General features: G+C 38.5%; 1 protein-coding gene across 2 annotated transcripts in view; it reads left to right on the forward strand.

Annotated features, from left to right (window-relative positions):
- CEP44 (centrosomal protein 44) overlaps positions 1-13,147 on the forward strand; it is a 129,211-nt gene extending 116,064 nt beyond the window's left edge. For both annotated transcript variants that reach the window (XR_009503960.1, XR_009503959.1), the window contains one exon: positions 12,905-13,147. The gene's annotated coding sequence lies outside the window, so the exon portion shown is untranslated. The remainder of the gene's footprint in view (positions 1-12,904) is intronic.
- The last annotated feature ends 8,100 nt before the right edge of the window (positions 13,148-21,247 follow it).

Raw genomic sequence — 21,247 nt, forward strand, 5'->3', positions numbered from 1 at the left:
GTGATTACCTCAGTTATGAAACTTGTAAAGAAAGGAAACCCTAACTGTGAATATCGTCTCTAAATTCATTTGCAGCTGACTTTCCCCATGTCTTTCTTAAGCTCATACACGGATTTTCATTGTGAAATATCCCGTTTTTCCAGTTTAATATCTTTTGGTCCAAAAGATCCCCAATGCAGAGCAAAAATATCTATTATTGTATTACTAGCATGAAGCCAAGTTCACGATTTAAATAATTATACGTATTCAACAGAGTTTCTCAAAGAACTTTCTCAGAAATTGCAATTGAAGAAATGAAAAATATTTTTATAAGCTGACACATTTAATTATCATTTTAGATAAATCTATTTTGGAGTCTGATATTTTTGTATTTATTTCACCAGTATGATCCAGACTCAGTGTGTTTACTGGCAACATAGTCCAGGGATTATACTCCCACATTGAAACAATAATCATATTGCAACGCCAGTGCTCTTCATAATGCATTGCCATCAGCATTTATTTGACACCACGTATGCACCAGCTACTAGAAATAGAAAAATCTCTGGGACATTAGGAATGCTAAGTAGCCTTGCTTTGGGATGAATAAAATAGGGTGTGGTCTGCCCTTCAATGGGGTGAATCTAGAGTGGGGTAATGTGACACTGGGTCATCTTTTGGGATCTCAGTAAAAATGGTGCCAGTCACACCCCAGCATGGGACGTTGATGACCGCTTTGGTGGGGAGATGGTATGAGTAGGAAGCAGAAGCAGCAGCAGCAGGGATAAGGCATCTCAGTTTCAGATGCCTCCCCATGAGAGACTGGCGCCAAAGGAGGAGGGGAGGCTCCAGCAGCAGAGATGGATGGCTTTCATAGGAGAACATCGGGGCACAGCTTGAGACTTTAAGTAAGTGTAGTGTCTTATTCACATCTGCAGTGAACATGAGAATAAGGGCGAACTTATTTGTACCAAACTTGTTACTTCACAGTTGAAACACTAGGTTGTAAGGCTCTGCAAAACACAAGTTATTATTGTTGTTTTCTGAGGACATTCCCCCCTGAAGTTATATGCTTTCGATTATATGCCATAGACATTTTTTAATTCTGTGATTTTATTTATTTATTATTTTTAAATTTTTTTAATAGATCTTTATTGGAGTATAATTGCTTCACATTACTGTGTTAATTTCTGTTGCACAACAAAGTGAATCAGCCATACGCATACACGTGTCCCCATATCCCCTCCCTCTTGCGTCTCCCTCCCACCCTCCCTGTCGCACCCCTCTAGGTCATTGCAAAGCACCGAGCCGATCTCCCTGTGCTATGGTGCTGCTTCCCACCAGCCAACTATTTTTTACATTCCATACTGTATATATGTCGATGCTACTCTCACTTTGCCCCACCTTTGACCTCCCACCCCATGTCCTCAAGTCCATACTCTATGTCTGCCTCTTTATTCCTGCCCTGCCACTAGGTTCATCAGTACCATTTTTTTTTTTTTTTAAGATTCCATATATATGCATTAGCATATGGTATTAGTTTTTCTCGTTCTGACTTACTTCACTCTGTCTGACAGACTCTAGGTCCATCCATCTTACTACAAATAACTCAATTTCGTTATCTTTTTATGGCTGAGTAATATTCCATTGTATATATGTGCCACATCTTCTTTATCCATTCATCTGTTGATGGACACTTAGGTTGCTTCCATGTCCTGGCTATTGTAAATAGACCTGCAATGAACATTGTGGTACATGTCTCTTTCTGAATTATGGTTTTCTCAGGGTATACGCCCAGTAGTGGGATTGCTGACTCATATGGTTGTTCTATTTTTAGTTTTTTAAGGAACCTCCGTACTGTTTTCCATAATGGTTGTATCAATTTACATTCCCACAGTGCAAGAGGGTTCCCTTTTCTCCACACCTTCTCCAGTATTTATTGCTTGTAGATTTTTTGCTGATGGCCATTCTGACCGGTGTGAGGTGATACCTCACTGTAGTTTTGATTTGCATTTCTCTAATAATTAGTGATGTTGAGCATCTTGTCATGTGCCTCTTGGCCATCTGTATGTCTTCCTATGTGAAATGTCTGTTTAGGTCTTCCACCCATTTTTTAAGTGGATTGTTTGTTTTTTTTGATATTGAGCCACATGAGCTGTTTATATATTTTGGAGATTAATCCTTTGTCTGTTGTTTCATTAGCAAATATTTTCTCCCATTCTGAGGGTTGTCTTTTTGTCTTATTTATGGTTTCCTTTGCTGTGCAAAAGCTTTTAAGTTTCATTGGGTCCCATTTGTTTTTGTTTTTTTTTATTTCCATTTCTCTAGGAGGTGGGTCAAAAAGGATCTTGCTGTGATTTATGTCATAGAGTGTTCTGCCTATGTTTTCCTCTGAGAGTTTTATAGTGTCTGACCTTACATTTAGGTCTTCAATCCATTGTGAGTTTATTTTTGTGTATGGTGTTAGGGAGTGTTCTAATTTCATTCTTTTACATTTAGCTGTTCAGTTTTCCCAGCAGCACTTATTGAAGAGGCTGTCTTTTCTCCATTGTATATTCTTGCCTCCTCTGTCATAAATTAGGTGCCCATATGTGCATGGGTTTATCACTGGGCATTCTATCCTGTACCATTGATCTATGTTTCTGTTTTTGTGCCAGTACCATACTGTCATGATTACTGTAGCTTTGTGGTATAGTTTGAAGTCAGGAAGCCTGATTCCTCCAACTCTGTTTTTCTTTCTCAAGATTGCTTTGGCTATTCAGGGTCTTTTATGTTTCCATACGAATTGTAAAATTTTTTGTTCTAATTCTGTGAAGAATGCCATTGGTAGTTTGATAGGGATCGCATTGAATCTGTAGATTGTTTTGGGTGGTATAGTCATTTTCACAATATTGATTCTTCCAATCCAAGAACATGGTACATTTCTCCAACCGTTTATGTCATCTTTGATTTCTTTCATCAGTGTTTTATAGTTTTCTGTGTACAAGTCTTTCACCTCCTTAGGCAGGTTTATTCCTAGGTATTTTATTCTTTTTGTTGCAATGGTAAGTGGGAGTGTTTCCTTAATTTCTCTTTCTGATTTTTCATCATTAATGTATAGGAATGCCAGAGATTTCTGTGCATTAATTTTGTATCCTGCAACCTTACCAAATTCATTGATTAGTTCTAGTAGTTTTCTGGTGACATCTTTAGGATTTTCTATGTATAGTATCATGTCATCAGAAAACAGTGACAGTTTTACTTGTTTTTTTCCAATTTACATTCCTTTTATTTCTTTTTTCTTCCCTGATTGCCGTGGCTAGGACTTACAAGTAACTATGTTGAATCGGAGTGGCGAGAGTGGACATCCTTGTCTTGTTCCTGATCTTAGTGGAAATGCTTTCAGTTTTTCACCATTGAGTATGATGCTTGCTGTGGGTTTGTCATATATGGCCTTTATTATGTTGAGGTAGTTTCCCTCTATGCCCATTTTCTGGAGAGTTTTTATCATAAATTGGTGTTGAACTTTGTCAAAAGCTTTTTCTTCATCTATTGAGATGATCATGTGGTTTTTGTTACTTAATTTGTTAATGTGGTATATCACATTGATTGACTTGTGTATATTGAAGAATCCTTGCATCCCTGGGATAATTCCCACTTGATCATGGTGTATGATCCTTTCAATGTGCTGTTGGATTCTGTTTGCTAGTATTTTGTTCAGGATTTTTGCATCTGTGTTCATCAGTGATATTGGTCTATAATTATCTTTTTTTGTGTTATCTTTTTCTGGTTTTGGTATCAGGGTGATGGTGGCTTCATAGAATGAATTTGGGAGTGTTTCTCCCTGTGCAATTTTTTGGAATAGTTTGAGAAGGATTGGTGTTAGCTCTTCTCTAAATGTTTCATAGAATTTGCCTGTGAAGCCGTCTGGCCCTGGACTTTTGTTTGTTGGAAGATTTTTAATTGCGGTTTCAATTTCATTACTTGTGATAGGTCTGTTTATATTTTCTAATTCTTCCTGGTTCAGTCTTGGAAAATTGTACCTTTCTAAGAATTTGTCCATTTCTTCGTGGTTGTCAATTTTATTGGCATATAGTTGTTTGTAGTAGTCTCTTATAATCCTTTGTATTTCTGCAGTGTCAGTTGTGATTTCTGGTTTTTCATTTCTAAGTTTATTGATTTGCATCCTCTCCTTTTTTTTCTTGATGAATCTGGCTAAGGATTTATCAACTTTGTTTATCTTCTCAAAGAACCAGCTTTTAGTTTTATTGATCTTTGCTGTTGTTTTCTTCGTTTCTATTTCATTTATTTCTGCTCTGATCTTTATGATTTCTTTCCTTCTACTGACTATGGGTTTTCTTTGTTCTTCTTTCTCTAGTTGTTTTAAGTGTAGGGTTAGATTGTTTATTTGAGATACTTCTTGTTTCTTGAGGTGAGATTGAATTGCTGTAAACTTCCCTCTTAGAACTGCTTTTGCTGCGTCCCATAAGTTTTGGGTTGTCATGTTTTCATCGTCATTTGTTTCTATGTGTTTTTTTATTTCTTCTTTGATTTTTTCAGTGATCTCCTGGTTATTTATAGCACACTGTTTAGCCTCCCTGTATATGTTTTTTTACAGTTTTTTTCCTGTAATTGATTTCCAGTCTTATAGCGTTGTGGTCAGAAAAGATGCTTGATACGATTTCAATTTTCTTAAATTTTCCGAGGCTTGATTTCTGACCCAAGATGTGATCTATCCTGGAGAATGTTCAGTGTGCACTTGAGAAGAAAGTGTATTCTGCCACTTTTGGGTGGAATGTTCCATAAATATCAGTTAGATCTATCGGGTCTATTGTGTTTAGACACATTTAAAGCTTGTGTTTCCTTATTTATTTTCTGTTTGGATGATCTGTCCATTGATGTCAGTGGGGTGTTAAAAGTTCTCTACTATTATTGTATTACAGTCAATTTCTCCTTTCATGGTTGTTAGCATTTGCCTTATGTATTGAGGTGCTCCTATGTTGGGTCCATAAAAATTTATAATTGTTATATCTTCTTCTTGGATTGATCCTTTGATCATTATGTAGTGTCCCTCCTTATCCCTTGTAACAGTCTTTATTTTAAAGTCTATTTTATCTGATAACGAGTATTGCTACTCCAGCTTTGTTTTGATTTCCATTTGAATGGAATATCTTTTTCCATCCCTTCACTTTCAGTCTGTATGTGTCCCTAGGTCTGAAGTGAGTCTCTTGTAGACAGCATATATACGTGTCTTGTTTTTGTATCCATTCAGCCAGTCTGTGTCTTTCGTTTGGGGCATTTAATCCATTTACATTCAAGGTTATTATCATATGTATGTTCCTATTACCATTTTCTTAATTGTTTTAGGTTTGTTTTTGTGGGTCTTTTTCTCCTCTTGTGTTTCCCTGTTAGAGAAGTTTCTTTAGCATTTGTTGTAAAGCTGTTTTGTTGGTGCTGAATTCTCTTAGCTTTTGCTTGTCTGAAAAGCTTTTGACTTCTCCATCGAATCTGAATGAGATCCTTGCTGGGTAGACTAATCTTGGTTGTAGGTTTTTCTCTTTCATCACTTTAAGTATATCCTTCCACTCCCTTCTGGCCTGCAGAGTTTCTGCTGAAAAATCAGCTCATAACCTTATGGGGATTCCTTTGTATGTTTTTTTTTTTTTTCCTTTGCTGCTTTTAATATTTTTTCTTTGAATTTAATTTTTGTTAGTTTGATTAATATGTGTCTTGGTGTGTTTTTCCTAGGGTTTATCCTGCATAGGACTCTCTGTGCTTCCTGGACTTGGGTGACTATTTCCTCTCCCATGTTAGGGAAATTTTCAACTATAATCTCTTCAAATGGTTTCACAGACCCTTTTTTTCCTCTTCTTCTTGTGGGACCCCTATAATTCGAATGTTGGTGCATTTCATGTTGTCCCAGAGGTCTCTGAGACTGTCTTCAATTCTTTTCATTGTTTTTTCTTTATTCTGCTCCTTGGCAGTTATTTCCACCATTTTGTCTTCCAGCTCACTTATTCGTTCTTCTGCTTCAGTTATTCTGTTATTGATTCCTTCTAGTGTATTTTTGATTTCAGTTATTGTGTTGTTCTTCTCTGTTTGTTCTCTAGTTCTTCTAGTTCTTTGTTGAACATTTCTTGTATTTTCTCAATCAGTGCCTCCATTCTATTTCCGAGATTCTGGATCATCTCTACTATCATTACTCTGAATTCTTTTTCAGGTAGATTGCCTATTTCCTCTTCATTTATTTGGTGTTGTAGGTTTTTACCTTGCTCCTTCATCTGTGACATATTTTTTTGCCGTCTCATTTTTTTTTTTTTTTTGTGAGTGGGATTGTGTTCCTGTCTTACTGGTTATTTGGCCTGAGGCTTCCAACACTGGAGTTTGTAGGCTATTGGGTAGAACTGGGTCTTGGTGCTGAGATGAGGAACTCCATGAGACCTCACTCCAATGACTATTCCCTGGGGACTGAGGTTCTCTGTTAGGCCAGTGATTTGGACTCGGAGCTCCCACCGCAGGAGCTTCGGCCTGACCCTGGGCTCCTGAACCAAGATCCCGCAAGCCATGTGGGGCGGCCAAAAAAAAATTATTTTTAATTAAAAAAAATAAAAAATAAAATTAGACTAGGAAACTAACAGATATGTTAAAAGGAATATAAAACTAAAAATATAGATGAATGAACAACTGGAAAGTACATCAGTACCACAATAGTACAAAAGAGGAGGAAGGAAGAGAAAGAAAAAAAAGGGTGGGGGCAATGCCTTGACTGTGGAGGGCAGGGCCTAAGCAAGAGCAAGTTTTGGGTGGTGGGCGGGGCCAATGCTCAGGACCCACAGGGCTGGAAAAGGCCCTGGCGGCTGTGGGGGGTGAGGATTAGGCTCAAGGGACAGAAGAGGCCCAGGTGTGCCCCCCACTCCTGGTCTCAGAGGGCAGGGCACCTCACCTGGGAGCCTAGCAGGCTTCCTGGGCTCGAGTGGGTGGGCAAACACCCTCCTCTCCTGTTCCTCTGGTCTGGGGTCTGGAGGGCCCCTCCTGCCTGCCTCTCCTGATCTCCCTGGCCTCAGGGGCTCTGATCCTGTCTGGCCTCCACTTCTCCTCCCCGCTCAGTCCTCCTACATCCTACTGGTTCACTTTGGGGTTCCTCCCATCTCCTTGGGTGTTAGAGTTCCCCACCAGCGGCCAGCAGGTGCCCTAGATGTGGGGAGACGCTAACTCCGTGTCTTCCCACACTGCCATCTTGACTCCGCCTCTAATTTATTTATTTTTATTGAAATATTGTTGATTTACAATGTTCCATTAGTGTCAGGTGTACAGAAATATGCTATAGATATTATCTTACTGATTCTTGCAGTAGTCCAAAGTGGTTGGAATTGGCCAGAAATAATTGTTTTTACTTCGCAGATAAACTGATGCAGACAAAATCTTTATATCCAGTCCTGCAATAATCAGTCAGTCAATCCAGGAACAAAGCCAAGTCTCTCCAACTTCTGACCTTACTTTCTCTTGACCATGACTCTCCAGCCTTGGAGGGGAGAGGTATGGACAGACATCCAATATCGTGATTGTTTGTGGTTATTTAAATTCCCAGTAGGGCCCACAGGGCAGATTCGGACAGTTGCTAATCAGGGAAGGGAAGGGATGCAGAGACAAGGGAGGAGCCAAGAAACAATATCGCAGCCCTGGGGCGGGTCCTGGTTCCGCCTCGAGGGGTATAGGGAACAATGTCCTTGAGCTCTTTACAGAACTAAAACCCCCAACACATGGAAGATGTTAGCATTCTTCAAGCAGATTAAAGGAAGCACAGAAACTCATCAGACCGCCTGAGGGCAGATTAAAGGAGTGCAGCCTCTGCACACATCGTGATCCTTACCAACACCCCATCCTTGAACCATTGCTATAAAGCTTCTCACCAGATTCCTCCAGGTTGAGACACACAGTTTTGAGGTTCATGAGCCTGCTGTGTCTCCCTTTTCCTGGTGGAGAAATAAAGCTATTCTTTGCTACTCTGCCCACTAAATAAATAAATTAATTAATTCCCAGTAGGTAGTAGGAATGTGTGAGGTCATGAGTTAGTGAGGAAGTGCCATTTCCATGGTGTCTCTGCTGCCCATTTGCTGGGTGACTTCTCTTTCAGGCTCTCTGGGTTTCATTTCTTCCTTTGCAGGTAAGATGCTTGGGCCAAATCAGAGATGGCTCACCTGAGGTCCATGGATCCCTCCCTTCCCACCCTAGCAGTTGCATCATTTATGAATAGCTTTCAGGGAGTTGACAAATCTAAACTTCTGTATGACAGACATGTGGAATATGTGCAGTTTTCTAAGCAGAGAGTTGAGAGATAGTATCAGATTTCGAAAGAAGTCTGTGATCAAAAATGACTGACAACAAACAAGTCAACAAAATTAGAATACATAATTTCAAAGGCCGTAACTGAGTTGAATACCTATGTATATAATCCTAGTATTCTAGGATTAAATGTCACATGTATTAAGAAAAGCCTTTTCCCAGTGTAATTTCCAAGCACTAATAGTTATAGGATTTCAAGACAAATAGCCTCAAAGCCAATCTGTGAATAAATATGAGAGGGCAGCCCATGATATCACTATATCTGAATGTGTCTGGAATTCTAATACATTTAAGTCTCTTCATTTGTTCTTATTTCATGTGATAAGCCTACATGTCCTCTGTGAGAACTCCTGAGGAATGGTTGAATCATTTGTTTTGCAGACATGTGGGTGCTCTCACTTCTCACAATATGTTAATGCTTTTTTAAAAAATGTTCCTGAGAAGACAGATTTGCTTGGGATCCAAGTGTGTAAAGCTTGTGTTTTTGGTTGCAAACTCAATTAAGTGCATCATGTTGAAATCATAAAATCATTTCAGGAGCTCTTTATCACTTTTTTGGAAAAAAAAAAAAGATTCTGGCAGCAAATAAGGGAGTTTCCTTAAAGTTTCTGAATGCTTCTATTATTCTCAGTGGGAATTTGCCAGCAGGACACTTGGAACTTCTCTGTTTTTGGAAAGCTAGGGAATTCTTATCATTATGTACATGGGAAAATATAACAACTTGTTATTTAGAGGATGCAAGGAAATGAATGGTGGTCTAGCTGGTTGGTGGTCAGGGACAGGTTGAATGATTCCCAAGTCAATTTTTCTTTCAGCCCCAAGATGTCTTACATGCACATTGCAGTGCAAATGCCCTCAAAACTCTCTTTGTAGGCAACAACAGCAGTGACTGTGACTGCATCACTGCAAAGGCTGAAACCATTGCTCCAAGGTCATGATATTCTGGTCTATTAGAGGCAGCTCCATCTCATATCACTGTTCTTACCTTCTCCTCCATCATCATGTCCAACTCATTCTTCATGCAGATATTTTCTAGATTTCTCTTTTTCTTTCCACAATCACAATCTAGTCTTAATTCCATTTCATCTCTACTACTCTTACTTCTCTAAATGCCCTCCCATTTTTTCCCATCATCTTTCCTCCTGTGAGTTCAGTTACACTGAGCAGTAAGTATTATCTTCCTCATGCATTCTTGATCTATTACCCACCTGTCTATCTATCTATCTACTTACCTATTTCACGATCCTTTAATATTAATCAGTAAATACAAACAACCTGTAAGTAAGCCTTATTTTTTTCTGTATCACAGGACATTTATCCAACATTTATGTTCTATGAGGCGCTTGATAGTAAAAAGAGAAGGATGATAGAAATGGGCCTTTAACATTGCAAGGAATCACAGACTTGTAGATTAAATAGACATTAGACAATTATACTTTTCTTCTTAGCACTTGTCAAAATGATAAGTAATTGATTTAGTGTTCAATTTTATCTCCCTCACTGGAGAATGGACGATGGCTGTCAGTTCAATCTTATTCCCACCACCTAGCACGATGCCTGACACATAATAGGGGGAGAACACATATTTGTTGAATTAACTACTGAATCATAGCTAGGACAATGTGGCACATTCAAGCTTCAGTGAAGACAGCTAGGGTCTATTTTCTTCTGCAGAGAGAGATCAGAGAATGTTCCACAAAAAGGACAGTGTCTGAGCTGAGATTTATAGAATCTATATCAGTAGGAGTTGAAGAAAACAGGCAAGTTGGCTAGTGCTGTGGCAAAGGATAAATATAGGAGCTGTTAGGAGAGAGAACTGGAATGGGCTTTTTTCTGTAAGTCAGCATTTCTGAAAGTGTGTTCTGAGGACGCTGGTCCTGCCTGTTGTTCAGAGAACATCGTTTTTCCATGGGCAGTAGTGAGCTGGTAAATGGTTAACAGGTGGCTTTCTTGGAAAAATTAAAAGTCTGATTCATAGCACTTGTTGGGAAGAGATGCAGTGTAACACCCCATTGTATAGTATTTCTACCACATAGATAACAGACATCAGTAACTTCAAGACCAGAACTGTATGGGAGGAAAAACACATTTCCCTCTACCTTATGAGCTTTACCACACAGATTAACGAGAGGAAAACACACAGAAGTTTATGAACATGGATACCTCAGGAATACATGGGAGATACTCAGGGAAAAATGAGTCACTCCCCGAAATGGCTTAGCATTTAGGTTTAAATGCCATCTCAGTAGGGAAAGGGGAGAGGGGATGTAGGCCTCTTAGGGGAGAGGAAATGATTGTTAGGAAAGATGAATGGGCCCTTAAAAGAATGGGTGGGAGGTATGAGAGTTTGTGACAAAGTTTGACTCGGTGTGGTGTTGACCTCTGTTCTCTCCTGTGAGAAGAGTCCCTCCTTCCTAGTTGATGAAGCTCCCGGGGAGGGTGGTCTGTGACAACTGAGTCCCTTTTGGAGGCCCTGTCTTTTGGCAAATGAGAGTTCAGAGAAAGCCTCTCCCTGCATTTGCCGTTTTTTTGAGAGCCTACAGCTCAAAATAATCAGCACACCAAAGAGGCGTATTTTGAGGTACATATTCTCCCACTCTTCATAAGATAATTAGAAAGTGATGAATTTTGAGTATTCATTGCCTTAGTTTTTAATATAATTTATTTACTTGTAATTTTATATGATTTAATTTTTATACTGGTTGTGTATAATAACTGACCTTCACAATTCATGAAACTTTTAACAGTAGGCTTTTTTAAAAAAATTGAAGTATGGTTGATTTACCGTGTTGTGTTAGTTTCAGGTGTATAGCACAGTGATTCAGGTATATATATATAATATATATATATATATATATATATATATTATATATATATACACACATACATACATACATATATATATTCTTTTTCAGATTCTTTTCCATTATAGGTTATTACAAGATATTGAATTTAGTTCCCTGTGCTACACAGTAGGTCCTTGTTGATTATCTATTTTATATATAGTAGTGTGTATCTGTTAATCCCAAACTCCTAATTTATCCTCCCCTCCTTCCCCTTTGTTTACCATAAGTTTGTTTTCTATGTTAACAGATGGCTTTTATAAGCTAATAGCTAAATGCAACATCCTGGTTAAGTATTCTTAATATACCATAGTTTCCTTTAAGAGATTCACCATGAATATTTGTTATAAAAAATATTTGAATTCTGAGAAGCTTTGAATCAAAAACACATATCTCTCTTAGTTTACCGATTGGGCAATAAACTTATTTTTAGAGTAATAGGTACTAACAAGTCTCAGAACAAGAGTGACGGCGTCGTGTATCTCGGGGGCATGCTTACTCATTGTCCAATCTGCTTATCTCTGTTACTAGAAATAGTGATAGAATTTACTGTTTCCCATTTTCCTTTTCCCTTTTTTCCTAATTCCTTATAAATGTAATGTATCCTCATTGGAATGCCTACTCCAAATCATATTCTACTTTCTCAAATTTCTGCTTGAGCCACATTTCTTCCAAGAAGTTTTTCGGTTTGTTTCCAGATAGCTGTCTGCTAGTTGTAGTTTTGCCCGTTACCCTGATTTTTAATTTTGGTCTTTTCTGCTTCCTACCTTTATAATTTCTACTTTTGTCCAATGGTTAATTATTTTTTTCCTATTGTACCATTTCTATTGGATATATGTAGCTGTCAACATAATGTATTTATAACATGGATTTGTGTTCATGCTTTTCTCACCTCTGGTAGTAGATCACAATCTCATAGAATGGACTCTGTACCTTCCATATTTGTATAATTCTAACAATGCTTGGTGCAGAATTCCATCAAGCGTGTTTGCCCATAATAATATTTCTAACCTCCAAAACAAGTGATTATAGAGAAGCGGTAACAGACACCTTCAGAATGCTCAAGTTTTGTTCCCAGCATACACAAGGTTGTTAACTAGAGCTGGAAGCCAATTGGTAGCACCTGGAAAACAATTCTGACTCTATATAATGGTTAGCTAGAGCAGAGGGCTGGCTGTCACCCTCTTATTTGTCGTCTGAACCTACCTCTGGAAGTGTGCCAGAAGAACAAACAAAAGAACCTTCACTTTCCCATTTACTTTGTAATCTCTTCCTCCTCCCCCACCCTCTCTTCTGCTCCCCATTCTCTTTTTTCCCCTCCCCCTCTCCGTCCTACTCCTGCTATTATTACTGCCACCCCCTTCTTTTTCTTCATTAATTTCAGGGTTACACTAAATAATTTTGCAATTCTAGTCATACTCTGGGAATTACAGAAATAGACCTGTCAACTTTAGAAATGTAAAGTGGAAAGACTTAAAAAATAAAACTGAATTATTGTCATATTTTTTGCTTTGGCCGCTGTTTTTCTTACCATCAGACTTTTTATTTCCCTAGAAATGTGAGAAGCATGGCAGGTAGCTCTATAGCTCCCAGTCTTACCTAAACTCTTAGAAGAGCAGACAATCTTCTATAATGCTCTTGTGCTTAATAATGCTACTGAGAAATAATCCAGCCTGTTTATGTTAGTATACTTTCATGTTGAACATGTCCATATATGTAGAATACACTTAAGAACTTTTCATTTTAATATTGCATTATAGGACTTCCCTGGTAGCTCAGTGATTAAGAATCCGCCTGCCAATGCAGGGGACATGGGTTCGAGCCCTGATCCAGGAAGATCCCACATGCCGTGGAGCAGCTAAGCCCGTGTGCCACAACTACTGAGACTGTGCTCTAGAGCCCACGAGCCACAACTACTGAGTCCGCCTGTCAGAACTACTGAAGCCCGCTCGCCTAGAGCCCTTGCTCCACAATAGGAGAAGCCACCACAATGAGAAGCCTGCGCACTGCAACAAAGAGTAGGCCCCGCTCGCCGCAACTAGAGAAAGCCTGCGCGCAGCAACGAAGACCCAATGCAGCCAAAAATAATAAATAAATAAATAGATTTTCAAAATATATATTGCATTATAATATTAGAATATTTTACTACTGAGTAAATTTATGTATTATATTAGCTCTAGAGGAAATCCGAGAAACCATGTTGTTTAACTGCATCTACAATATTACAAGGAAGAAAAACTTAAAGGCACATAACAGGCTTGCTGAAGGTAAGAGGTAGAAAGCAGTTCTATTCTTTCCTTAGAGCCATGGCACTTTTTTTGTAATATAATTTAGTGTTTTTATGGAATATTCATTCCTTATTCCCTAAGAGAGTCCTGTGATTCTTTCACTTGACTTTTGGAGCTCTATTCCTTTACTTCACATTCTTTCATTTTTAAGAAATTTTCTCCAAAGAGGAAGAAAACCTTCCTTGGTTCTGAATGGCTTCCTGGAAGACAAGAAGTTGAGAGGACCTCCGGGGTGACTGGGGAAGGATAGAAACCTGGCTTGTTCCACAGAAAGAGAAGACTCCTGAGGAACTAGCTTTAGAATGAGATGTCTTCTCATTGTTGGTCAGCTCAAGTGGACAATCAAGGTCTCTTGGGAAGTGACCCAAGGCATTTTCACCTGGGAACAAACTTCAAGCATGAATAGCTAAAGGACCATCTTAGCCACAAGAATTTTCAATAAAATACTCCAAGATTGTCTAACCTAGGCCATTATCATTTCAAACAAACTTCTCTAGATAATTATTGTAAAATATTTTTCCAACTAACTGCATGATGGGACTTTCCCTGTGGTTAACCATAAACCAGTAAGAACTTGAGGATTTTTATCAAGTATGATGCTCTGGTTGTAAAAGTATTGGTCTGAAACCAGGCTTTCTAAAGCTATGCAGAAAGCGGGGCCAGCCAACAGTTTGAGAGATATGAAGCTACCTCATGTTGATGGTACTTTAGGCTCTCCATTTCTCCTAGTTCAGGCTGGTTTGGTGACAGTAGCAGAGTTGCTTTCCTTAACAAAGCTCATTGTAAAGGCCATGGCAGTTTGTGCAGAAGAAGTACATAAAATAGAGTGTCTAGACGTGAAGACACCAAGGTGGGGAATTTGGAGAGATGATAACACAAAAGAAATCTCCTAAGAAATCCCTCATTGAAGAATAAATGACTGAGTAAAGCCTGTGAGGGAGACCTAGGAATACCATTCAGACAGAGTAAAACTAGGGCAGTGAAGTAGCTTGGAATCAAGCCATCAGGGAAGAATTTACTTGAGATTCAACAGATACCTTATAAATAAGGAGGGAGGAGAGGCAGGTGAAAATGGGGTTGTTAGGACAGGTGAAGGGATTAGTTTTGAAAATGGGAGCAGGGTATTTCTTTCTTTGTGACAAAATTGAAGAAGTGAATAGGAGGAAATAAGGTAAACTTTTCAGATTAGAAAAGAGGAAGTCAATCAAGCTTATTAATGACTTAAACCTTTTCAGTGAAATAGCCTCTGGGTTTGGGTGTAGAAGACATACTAGGAATTTGAGGAATGTGAAAATTATTTAAAATAGACTCTAGGGGAAATAATGAAGAAAAGATTGCTAACTAATTTAAGCCTGGTTGAATTTAGTTAGCATGATATTAAGTGAGTACAATCAACCGTCATGGGTATGAGAACGATGGAAACCATAGGATTAATCCAAGATAGGGGATTATCATTGCTGGCATAACAAAATGCCAGGGGAAAAAAGTATTCTACGTTGATTTTTGGACATCTCTGAAATGACTTACCGTGAAGGCTAGCCTGGGACAATAAAAAATGGGGCAGAGATACAAAAGGACTGTGGAAGGGAAATAAAAATGGAGTTGGTGTTGCTAAAAGAATCTCTAAAATGGAGCCAGGAGGCCATTAATGATGTGTGACTTATGTATGTCTCAGCCTGGATGGATCTGACCTTTTGACCACTTACTGTCCTGATGATGTCATCCAAAACATCTGCCAGAAACTCAAGATAGTTATTGGACCCTTACTCTAAAATACGTTGGAACAGCCTATGTACTTATCAGACCCCTACCCTAAAGTAACTTGTGATTCCTAAGGATAAATATTTCCTGACTCACATCGGAGACAAACACAATTCTCACCAGTCAACTTTTAACAACCTCGTGGCTTTTTGTCTTTATAAGCCCCTGATTATTTCTCTTCCCCGGAACACTCTTTCAGGGTTACCTGAATCTGTGCCTTCTGAATTGCAATTATTTATACCCCAAATAAACTCTTCTTATTTGCAGCCTCCTGCATTATTTTTTTGGTCAACAGGACATAGGAAGAGCTTAGAGGGAGTTCTCTGAGATATAGTACCTTCTTCCTATGGGGCAAAATGTTCTGGTTTATCTTGTTATGCTGTCATTTAATGTATATGCAAACCATATAATCTTATTTCTTTAACTAAAAATTAATATTTTTTACTTTAAAATATTCTGTTGCCACACAGAAATATTCTATCTTGCTCAAAAGCTGCAAGAAAGGTAGCCAATTACAGTAAATAGCATCCCTCTCTCCAGTATTCTTTATTGTAAATGTAAATTGTAAAGGCCCTTTCTTTAAAGGCTAAGCCCAATTTTTCCTTTAATGTCCTCAATGGCGAGAGCTACCAGTTGTTCAATCACTATTCAGCCTTCTTTTCACCAAGATTATGTGGCTATAGTCATGTCACGTTTTTAATATTCTCCTAACAATCTATTAGATTGAACCATATGAGACTGTCATTTTTGTAGGTCGTAACTTGTCATGTATTCACAGTTTCAATGGTTCAACCTACTATTTCAAATTTCTTTTCTCTAACTTTGAAAATATTAGAATTAGACGTAGAGTCTGGTTGTTAGTGAGTAAAGAATTACAGTTTGCTTATGCCACAAACTATTTTAAATATTAAACTTCCAATAATAGTACAATAATAGCACCACTGACTTTCAAAGGAAGTAGCACCAATAGTTTCTTAAGACAACAAAAACATGGTTCATCTTCAGAGCCTTTCAGTCACACTCAAACCCTGTGTTTCGTTTCTATTGTTGTTGTTTTTTTTTTTCTCCTTGGTTCTCTTATGCAACTCCTATTCCATTTTATTTCTTCCCCATCAACTTCAATTTTATACTTAAAGCACCAAATCAGCTCACAAACTTAATGAAAATGTGTCAGTATTTCATTATTCAAATAGATAAAAAATTGTATAGCCTCAGAGGCAGACCCTAATCTCTTGTTTGCTTCCTCTAACATTGACATGATGAGGACTCTCTGTTTCCCAGGGTTGTGAATTGACAAGATGCTTAAATGAACAGTTTGGCTCCCTGGGCAATAATGGAACAAAAGGACCACAGCTAGCACAGTTCTGTAAATCAACATCCAGTGTGGCATGGCTGGGTTCTCTGTTCAGAGTATCACAAGGCTGAAATCAAGGTGTAGACTGAGTTGAGTTGTCATCTGGATTTTTCTGGGGGAAAAATCCACCTCCTAACTTCATTCTTATTGTTGGCAGAGTTCAGTTCCCGTGATTGTAGGACTGAGGTCCCTGATTCCTTGCTGGCTGCCAGTCAAGGATTGCTCTGTGCATCTACAAGCTGTTTGCATTCCTTGACACACCACCCCCCATCTTCAAGCCAGAAAGGGAGCATTGGAATCTTTCTCCTGCTTGTAATCTCTGATTTCTTCTGTCCACAACCTTCTTTTTGTAAATACAAAGTATAATGGGGATTGTGAACCTGCTGAAAGCCCTATAATACATTCCAAAGTCCAGAGTAAGTCATTTGAAATTACATACAGCTTTGATTGCCCTATTACTGTGTAAATTTGTAGTTTAAGTGCAGCTATTCCAATGTAATGATACTGAAGGATATAAGAAAGAATCATCTAAACTGGTATTTTCTAAAAAAAATAGTATACAATCTGTAGTTTGTACATAACCCTTTGGATGACTAAATTCAAATCCTTTGAAAAATAATGACCATCTTTTCCTTTTTGTTATATAATGTGTTTTTCTAATGTCTGTCACAGTAAGTTCTAGATGCATCATAGAAGAAGTATCTATCTTTTTTATACACACTGTTTCATCTATTTTGACTTTGTGTTTATGACTCATACTTTCAGTAATTATTTATGCCATCTATGTCAGAGAGCACTTGCATTTCTTTTTGATTATTTTCTGTCTAGTGTTGGCTTATGAATATGCAATTATATTTACCCATTTCTGTTGTTTTTCTTTTTTCTTTTTTTTAAAATTTATTTATTTATGGCTGTGTTGGGTCTTCGTTTCTGTGCGAGGGCTTTCTCTAGTTGCGGTGAGCGGGGGCCACTCTTCATCGCGGTGCGCGGGCCTCTCACTATCGCGGCCTCTCTTGTTGCGGAGCACAGGCTCCAGACGCGCAGGCTCAGTAGTTGTGGCTCACGGGCCCAGCTGCTCCGCGGCACGTGGGATCTTCCCAGACCAGGGCTCGAACCTGTGTGCCCTGCATTGGCAGGCAGATTCTCAACCACTGCGCCACCAGGGAAGCCCCTGTTGTTTTTCTTAACCTGTTTTTTCAGAACAAATTTTTTTCATTGAGTAAAAATGCCAGTCAAGCTGGATCTTACTGATAACCTTGTGAGTGCTTATCTAACATACACTATCACTTTCTACAACAAAGATGTTAGTTGAAAGCATCAATTATAATATTAGTAGGGTCTAACAATTTAACAGTATTTTATATTGTTTACTTTTGCATGGATTGATAAAACAAGAAATGATGTTAACTTTTTGCTTTCATTTTAGAAAAGGGATGAATTTCTAATTTTTAACTTAGAATGTACCATCATTAGATACCTTTAAGAAATTAATTTGTATAACTGATATTTGTCACTTTGATTTGCCATGTATATAATCCAATCATCTAGATATTGTGCGAAGATCTCTGAAACTTGGCGATAGAGCATGATTTTCCATATCCGGTATATCAGCCAAGTCCCCGAATTCGCATTGTTTAGAGATATCTGTCCTCCTGAGACAACTCTGACTAAAATAAAACGCTTTCTGGTGAACAATTTTCCAGGCTTCAGGAATCTGTGCACTCTGTTCAGTTCATCCCAAACAGTAATTCAAAGGACTTGGCGTTAGGGAAATGATTGTAAAACATCAAAATCATACATTAAAAAAAATTTTTTAAGCGGCCACAAAAATGGCAGTATCTGTGCAAGGGAACATTTGGTTTATTCCACCTGCCAAATATATGTGTTTACCTCTTGGAAAAGAGAAAAATGTGTAGGTTAAATAAATTGTAAAATATTTTTATCTTGTAATGTCATTGACCCAGCATTGGGGAGGGTTTTTACTTCCAGGTGAAAGATGTTCTTGAGTCGTCGCTCCCTGTTTCATTGCTCGGCAACAGATCTCCCACTGGCTTTTCCTGGATTTTTATTCTTCTGCGTCACTACCTGGATGTTTGTCCCAGTCTCAGTCTCAGAGATGGGGGATGTGTGTGAGCAGGTAGGTAAAAGTTCCAGAAGCAATCTTGTTTTGCAAAATGTATGCAATTATCAAGTGCATTAGGCTACATATCTCTGAAATGTGTGGCAAGTTACAATTTCCCAAGAATCAAATTGATTTTATTCCACTGATTTTCTTAGGAAACCGTCATATCTTGATTGCTCAAGTTTTACATCATTATTCCCTGGAAAATTGTGCTTTCATTTTGTAGTTGAGAAACAAGAAATACGCCACTTCACTTAATTAAGTCAGATAATAACTGGAGAAGTGGAGATGACTGTCTGCCCAGCAGGGAATGGGGTAACCAGAAGCTGAACAGATGGAGAGCGAAAATGACTTTCCAGCTTTTCTGAGTTAGGTTTCTATGGTCTTTTTATTACTTTGTCTGAAATGCAAATTCCCAGAATGCCAGACACACCCGTATTCCAACACAAGCACAAAAACAAAATCGAAAGCCAACCACAGTTGAGTTTATTGCCTGTCACTTTGATTGGTCTTGTTCCCTCCCCCATGCTTGTCACCCCAACTAACTTGGGTAATCAAAAGCTGTCTCTGTTTAATGGGGAAAGCACATATATTAAGAGGGTTAATATATGGGACTTTCCTGTGTAGATAGATACTCAACTGATCAGAGCCCCCTCTTCTTGCTGACTCTGAACACTGCCAGGTATTACTGATATGGTTTTTTTTGGGGGGGGCACAGCTGACCTTTACTGGGGAAGGTAATAGAGACGAACCTTATATCCAACCCTTGTTGCTGTTGGGCTTGTTTTCTCTTCTCACACAAGATTAAGGGGTAGGCTTACTTGAGATTCTACGTTCTGGCAAGCCTTGTTGCTGAACTTGGCAGGAGCATTAAAATATCTTTATTAGAAGCCATGAATCAAGTTCCATGGCAGAATTCATAACCTTCCAAATCTGGCTGCCTTCTTTTGTCAAACTTCACAGAAAGGTGTGGCTTAAAATAAAGTTTATTTTCAGGTGCAGAGTCTATCCAGTGATAATGGTAAATCTTGTTCTATAGCAAATGTGGGAAGTTATCATTTAAATGAAAACACATCAACCTGTGATTTAAAAATCAATCTATGGAAGTTCTGAATATAAGCCAGAGACTTTTGCCTAGGAAAAGAGTTGGGTTGTAAAGGAACTCTGATGGATTTTGAAAAGCACCAATATTTTCTTTGAGCCTGATGAAAATCCATTGGCTTTGGTTCTTTAAAGATGCATGTTGGAATAGTTATAATGGGAAATTCTGTTAGTTCTTTCTTAGAGCAAAGGTTTGAAATTGCTTTCTCAAAATTGCCTCCAAGTTCTAGAAATCTAGCCTGAGGGAGCCTAAAATCTCAGAGATCTACAAGACTTAACCTGCCACTCAGGTGTGGGTCCAGCTATCAAGGGAAGCTATAGACAATGAGGGGATTTTTTAAATATTGGCAAGAGCGTTTAGCGTGTGACTAGGCTCTCCTAAACCTGAGTCTTGTTTTTATAGCATGAACTGCAGCCACAAGGCTTCTCACAAGTAAAAGGTGACATAAAACAGACAAATCTGCAGAATGGGTCACAGAGAATCCCAAATGCTTCTTTGATCTTAGAAATGGCGGTGGGAGTAGTGGGGAGAAGAAACTAGTCTCTTGACCAAGGTGAAGGGTGGGAAAAGACAGCCTGTCAGTCCACAGAGATCAAGAGAAGCATCTTCAAGTTTGGTTTTGGTATGCACTATTATTTTGTATGAGTGACAGGTGGTAGACTAGAATAATCATCCTGGGTCAACTCTGAGAATCATAGAATTGTCCAGATAAATAGGGTTGAATGGCATTTTTAGAAGCCTGTTAAGTACCAGATCATTGTCTATGTATGCTACAGTTGTGGACATGAATGCTTTACAGACCCGTTGCTTCGTACAAAGTAAAACTATTCTGTTTATGAAAATAGTGTTGGTGAGTGGGAAGCATTAGCTTTATATAAAAACAATGCTGCATTTTTAAGATTGGATGTGATTCTCATAGAGAATAATTCTATGTTAGCATAGAGAAGGAAGGGCATTGGCTATTTCAGCTCCTATGACTGATTCTTTGAAACCTTGATAACTGAGCCGTGGATTTAGTGGGCTAAACGATTCATGTATATTATGTCCCTTTAAGTCTCAGAGGACCCAAGAACGCATTTTTTTTAGTTGTGTAATAGCAGCTGTCTGAAAACACTGAAATAGGTTGATTCGTGTTGCCTCCAGTGTCTGTCTGTTGCTTTTAATTGTTCAGAGCACCATGCCAGGTTGTGACTCTGTTACTTTGAGACACATAGATTAGGAAATGGAACACCTTAGCTAAGTATGAGTGTATTTAACACGCCACCTGGCATGTCTCACAGCCACTGTGTGCTGTAAACACACCTTATTTATTAAGTCTTATAGTACAAACGTGACCGAATGGCCGAGGAAACAACACGCCATTGTTTCTCCCTCAGTTGGCATCCATTAAGAACATTTGGCTTGGAAGCTTGTCCTTCCCTTTCTATATATCTAAACACTCTGTCAAAAATTAAATGGAGTTTGAGCAAACTCTCG

The sequence above is a fragment of the Balaenoptera ricei genome, chromosome 6 (genome assembly GCF_028023285.1).
Source record: "Balaenoptera ricei isolate mBalRic1 chromosome 6, mBalRic1.hap2, whole genome shotgun sequence".
NCBI lineage: Eukaryota > Metazoa > Chordata > Mammalia > Artiodactyla > Balaenopteridae > Balaenoptera > Balaenoptera ricei.